The following is a 6,002-nucleotide window of genomic DNA, read 5'->3' on the forward strand; positions in this document are numbered from 1 at the left end:
TCTACTCTGTTTCCCCATCCTGTTTAGGTATGATTTTTTTATTCATTTCTTTTGAATCCTTCCACAGTGTTTCCTCAGGCAATTACAAGCAAATACACATATACAAAAGGAATCAAACTATGCATGTTATTTTGCACTTTGAATTTTTTTTACTTAGTAATATATTTTGGAGATCTTTCCATATATGTATAAAGAAGGTGCCTCATTAAAAAAAATTTATTTATTTATTTTAGAGAGAGTGAGAAAACTAGCAGAGGAGGAACAGAGAGAGAGAGAGAGAGGGAGAGAGAGAGAGAGAGAGAGAGAGAGATCAGAGAATCCCAAGCACGCTCTGCACTGTCAGTACAGAGCCTGACACGGGACTTGATCTCATGAACTGTGAGATCATGACCTAAGCTGAAATCATGAGTCTGACACTCACCCAACTGAGCCACCCAGGGAGCCTCATTTGTTTTAAATAGTTGTATAGAATTCCATCTGTGAAAGCACCACAGGTAACATAACCAGTTCCAAAGATCATTGCTTGAGTTCTTGCCCAGTTTCTGTTTGTATGATGTTGCCATTCATGAAAAAACAAGAAAAATGAGCAGCAATGCCTATTTTTCACCTCAAAATCTTGCAGAGATATTTATAGGATAAATTCTTGGGAGTGGGGCCTCTGGGCCCAAACTTAACTATGCATTTTTAGTATCAAAAGATACTGCCTTATTGCTATCTATAAGGGTGGTCCCAGTTTGCACATTCAAGAGCAATGTATGCAAATACGTGTCTTCACAGCCTCAGCCACACAGAGTGTGCTCAAACTTTTGGATTTTTGCCCACCTATTAGGTGAGAAATGGCATCTTAATGTAGTTTCAGTTTTCATGCATCTCTTTATGAATGTAGGTGAATATCCTTTCATATGTTGGAGATACTTTTTCCCACGTAAACTCTCTGTTCATACCCTTTGCACGGTTTTGTACTGGATTATGTAGTGGTTGTTATTTCTATACCTCATCCTTTTGGCATTCACCTCTGCACACTGAAAGCTGCTTGTATGAACACCTGTAATGCTTTGCCTGCAGGCTTTTTTCTGGCCACGTTGGCAAATGGGGTGAGAGTATATAGCAAAAGTCAGGAGAGCCAAAGTTAATGCCCTAGAAGCTTCTTTTATCCAATAACAAACAGATTTGGTGCATAAAACCTCCATCTTCCCTTCCCCTCAATAGGGATAAATCTCAGGTACATTTAACACTGTCTTCCAGAGTTTCCCAGGGGAGTTGGGCCCACAATGGAAACCAGCTTGAAAATTCACACTTTATTCCTTCTCTGCTCTACTTTCTTACTCTATTCCTATACTTAATGATTTCATTTCCAAAGTAAACTGTGTGTAATGGAATCCTTGCCTCAGTGTCGGCTTCTGGAGGAACCCAAGCCTAACCATGTTGTTAGTCCTATCTTTGAGTGCTATTCTAAGTGTGGTCTGCAGATGGCGCCGGTTTGTGGCCTGGTTGTTAGCCATCTGATAAATTCAGAATTTGAGCTTAAAACTTTAGAAATTTTTATAGCAATATGATGTTGCCACAACATGTAAGCATGTGATTTTGTGTACACACACACACACACACACACACAGAGTCTGTGGTAAACTGGCAGAAAACAAAAACAAAAAATCTGGCCTTTAACTCAGATAGTTGGAGAGGCCCTAACTTTAAATGATGGTCCTAAGAACAATGGGTGGAAGTACAACTAGAAAAATTTTGGTTATGGTCCCCTGGGTGGCTCAGTCAGTTAAGCCTCTGACTTCGGCTCAGGGTGTATGATCTCAGGGTCGGTGAGTTTGAGCCCCACGTTGGGCTCTGTGCTGACAGGTTGGAGCCTGGAGCCAGCTTCAGATTCTGGCAGAACTCTTCCATTTCAATAGATTCTCCCACTCTGTCTGAATGGAATTTGAGCAGTCACTCTGTCATTCTTTTTCTTCGTTTTACAATTTTTTAAGGAGTCTTTACTCTTTCTGTATGTTTTGTATTTTATTTGCTTTCTCTAGTTGTTTCATTTTCTTCTGTTTCTAACAAGAGACAGCGTTAGTAAAAATGGAACTAATATGCTGATTGTGTTCCTGAAAACCTGTTGACTGTCTAAAAATTATAGGGGAGGGGCGCCTTTGTGGCTCACTTGGTGAAGCACCCGACTTGGGCTCAGGCCATGATCTCACGGTTCACTGGTTCTAGCCTCACTGTCAGTGCAGAGCCTGGAGCCTGCTTCATGTTCTGTGTCTTTCTCTCTGCCCCTCCCCTGCTTGTGTTCTCTCTCTCTCTCTCAAAAATAAATAAATAAACATAAAAATTATGGGGGAAAGTTTAGTTCTAGTTGATCCTGTTCTGATAGTCTTTGGTGTATTGTGAGTTTCATCCAGTGACCGTTCGTAATTTACAGAACTGGGAAACTGGCAACTAGGTAATGGTATGGAATCTTTTTTTTTTTTTTTTTTTTTTTTTTAAGCACTGAAGTTTCTCAACTGGCATTAAAATACTAAGTGAACAATGTTAAGAGATTTCCTAGGTGAGTCACTGGACCTCAAGAACAAATAAGTTCATTCACTGCATAAAGCACTGAGGTGAAACCAGAGAGAAAGAACACAAAATTTGAGTTTGAGCTTCCGGAGTAGAGCTTAGCTGTTCTTGGCTACTCTTCTGAGTCCTCAGGTCAGGGGTTTTGCCTGCCTCCAGCTGAACCAAGCTCTCTCTCTGAGGCTTATGCTAGCTTGTCATCAGACTGGAGCGGGAAGATTTTCATGGCACTTGCAACAAAGTTGAACTCTTGAAACTGCCATGGCAGTCACTACAGTCTCATAGGGTGTGCTAAAATCAACACTAGGCAAATGTGGAGTCTTGAAGATGGGCAATCAGGGATATTGAAAGTACTAATGAGCCCCCTCTTTAAATAATATTTCGAAAAAGATTTGTCAGTGGTTCAGTCCATCCAGCCTAATATATGCATTTGAAGGAATGTTTTGGAGGATGGCATGAGTGTCCTCCATTATACTGTGGTGTTAAAAGGGAGTGGCCTTGGAGGCACATTGCCTCCAGTTCAAATTCCAGCTCTGCCTCCTATCAGGCAAGGCACTCAATATTTTTAAGCCTCATTTTTTGCTTCTGAGAATTGGGGATAATATGAGTACTTCCGAGAATTGGCATGAGGATTAAGTAAGATAATGCATGTGAAGTGTTTAGCATAGGCTTTGCCCATAGAATTAGGCAACAAGCATTATTAAAAGCCTTACAGGATTCCCTTGTGGCCGGAAACATGGATGCTTCTCTTTTGGGCTAGGGCAGGGGTTCACTGTCCTGCTCAGCCACAGTCCCCTTTTCTCTAACCCCCAATCCTTTCCCTTTCACCCTTGATCCTGCTCCTTCTCACTGTAGTCTTCTTCTTATTTCCTCTTATCTATGAGTTCAGGGGCTGTCAGAGGGAATTGCAATGTGTGCAGCTACAGATTTGTTGTGTCTGAGGGAGGGGGTGAGTTCTGTGGCCTCCCAGGTTGCCATCTTGGCCCGGAACTTTCAGGGCTTTGACTTGAGCTTGAGGAAAGGCAGTGCATAGAAGAGTAATGAAAACTCTCTTTTCCTAAATTCTACTGAACAAATCTTTAGAAGAGTAGAGGATTTTTCTACATTGTAATTCTTACTCATTATAGAGAATTGGAGTAGGATCATGCAAGGCTATGTTCGGTGTGTTAACATGTAATAGGTGGGTGGTGTGGATGATGGTTATGGGGATAGAGAATAAAACCTGCAAGCTCTGTGGGCGGCACCTTAACTGTCATTCCACCTTGATTTTGGGGAGAAGGTCCAGAATCTTTTGGGTTCCTAGAGGTAAAATTCATTACACACTATTATCATTATCATGGCTCTTTTGTGGTGCCTGAACAATCAATGCAGGAAAAGCTTTTAATGTAATATCTGATTGAAGTAGCTTTTCAGTGGGGGCTAGGTTTGCTTCTAGCCTACTCCAGGTTGCTAGTCCTCTATTTCCCAGTTTTTATTTTGCTTTTGAAAGAATGGTTACACCCATCAGGCCTGCAGCTGTCCACTTGTGCAGGGCATTTAATATCCGGTCTGCAGGCTGAACTCCAACCTGAGGTCAGTCCACTGGTGAAGTCATTAGCCCCGCCATGGTGGCATCTACCTGGAGGAAGAAAGGCGTTTTGTTTTCTACTTCTAACTGAAATCTGGTGTGGGATAATATACCCCTACCCCTGTTTGGCCAGCTGATGCTCTCGCCTCTCTGAGGGTAAAATTGAAATGCATAGGGTATTGCAGTGCACCCACTGATGAGCTCAAGCATATATTGCACAAAGCTGCAAATCTGTTAATGTGCTTTAAAGCCCATGTCCTGCCTCTCCTTTTCCTTATGCCTGAAAGGAGGTATTTTTACTTCCAGATGCCAGAACTACTGTGATTTAAATCCTTCCAACCTTTTCTTGCCTTTTTTTTTTCCTTTTGAAACGCTAATGAGTCAAAACCAGAATTAAACAAACCTGGAATGTATTTTTAAAATGACATTTAATGAGTACAAATTTACAAAAGCAGTCATCCCTTAACATGGGGCAGACATACAAAAACAAAATGTTTATGAGCTCGATAAAAATTTTCCTAGAATACAGTGAAGTTTAGTCTAACTTTTTTATGTAAAACGGTCTGGACCTGTTAAAAGGAATACAGTTTGCTACTTTCGTCTGCTCCAAACTCATTCTTTCCAACCCTAGGTGAACTGGAGGAGTCAGCTGTGTTAGGATGGCCAAGTTGGTTTGATGGTTGGGGAGGAGGGATGTTGAGAGGGATGAAAGGAGGAAATTGGCTTCTCTGGTCCACCAGTGGGGCTGGCGACCCTTGTAGTTGAAGCTGAGGGTCAGGCCTAGCAACGCACTGTTACACCAAAACCACTGGACGTGTTCTTTAACTTCTAGCTTCATGGATGGCTTTTATTAACTACATAGGTAGAACATTTTTACTAGGTTATAAAAGTAGAGTTTTACTCTAGGCAGCTTCCCCCGCCCCCCCCCCGTTGTATTATTTTCTATTTTTAGTGATGAACTATGATCAAGTAAAAACATACCAAAAAGCATGATTAACCCCAGAGGTTTTCTTTATATCAGCCTGGATAGTATTTAATTTTGAAGCAACCATTCTCTAGACAAAGAGCAGGCTCCAACCCTAGAACACTCGGCTGTTTTGCACAAAACAGAATAGATGAGTAATGACATTTTCTCTGTCTTTCCCACTGATGCTCTAGGGTCAGTGCCACACACCTCAGCTCTGCTCACAGTTTTCCAGGTTTCTTGTAACCTTGCTTGAGTGAATCAAAGATAAATTAATGGAGCATGCATTCTGTGTGCCTTCTCAGGGAACACAAACTGATACAAAAAACAAAATCTGGGGCTCTTGGGTGGCTTAGTTAGTTAAGTGTCTGACTTCAGCTCAGGTCATGATCTAGTGGTTTGTGGGTTCCAGCCCTGCACTGTGCTCTGTGCTGACAGCTCAGAGCCTGGAGCCTGCTTAGGATTCTGTCTCTGTCTCTCTCTCTGCCCTATCCTACTCACACTCTGTCTCTCTCTCTCTCAAAAATAAATAAGCATTAAAAAAGTTATTTAATTTCGTAATCCCAATTCTTGGCAAGTATTCCAAGGAAATAATTTAAAGTATGGAAAAAAGTTATAAGTGCTAAGATATTCTGAAATGTTATTTGTTTTAGTAAAAAACAGATATAACCTACGTGTTTAATTAGCGCATTGGTTAAATAAGTGCCCATTTGATGTAATATTAATGCAGCCATTAATAATATACATATACCATGTAAGTAAGAGAACAAAACCACTGATATATTAAGTGAAAAAGGGAGGATGTGAAGTTGAATATACAGTATAGATGAAACTATTTTCAAAAAGTTTCATAGAAAAATCTCTTGGATGGTGGGTGATATTTTAATATATTTTAATCATTTTGCATCATGTAGAATATAT

The sequence above is a fragment of the Panthera tigris genome, chromosome A2 (genome assembly GCF_018350195.1).
Source record: "Panthera tigris isolate Pti1 chromosome A2, P.tigris_Pti1_mat1.1, whole genome shotgun sequence".
In the NCBI taxonomy this organism is placed as follows: Eukaryota; Metazoa; Chordata; class Mammalia; order Carnivora; family Felidae; genus Panthera; species Panthera tigris.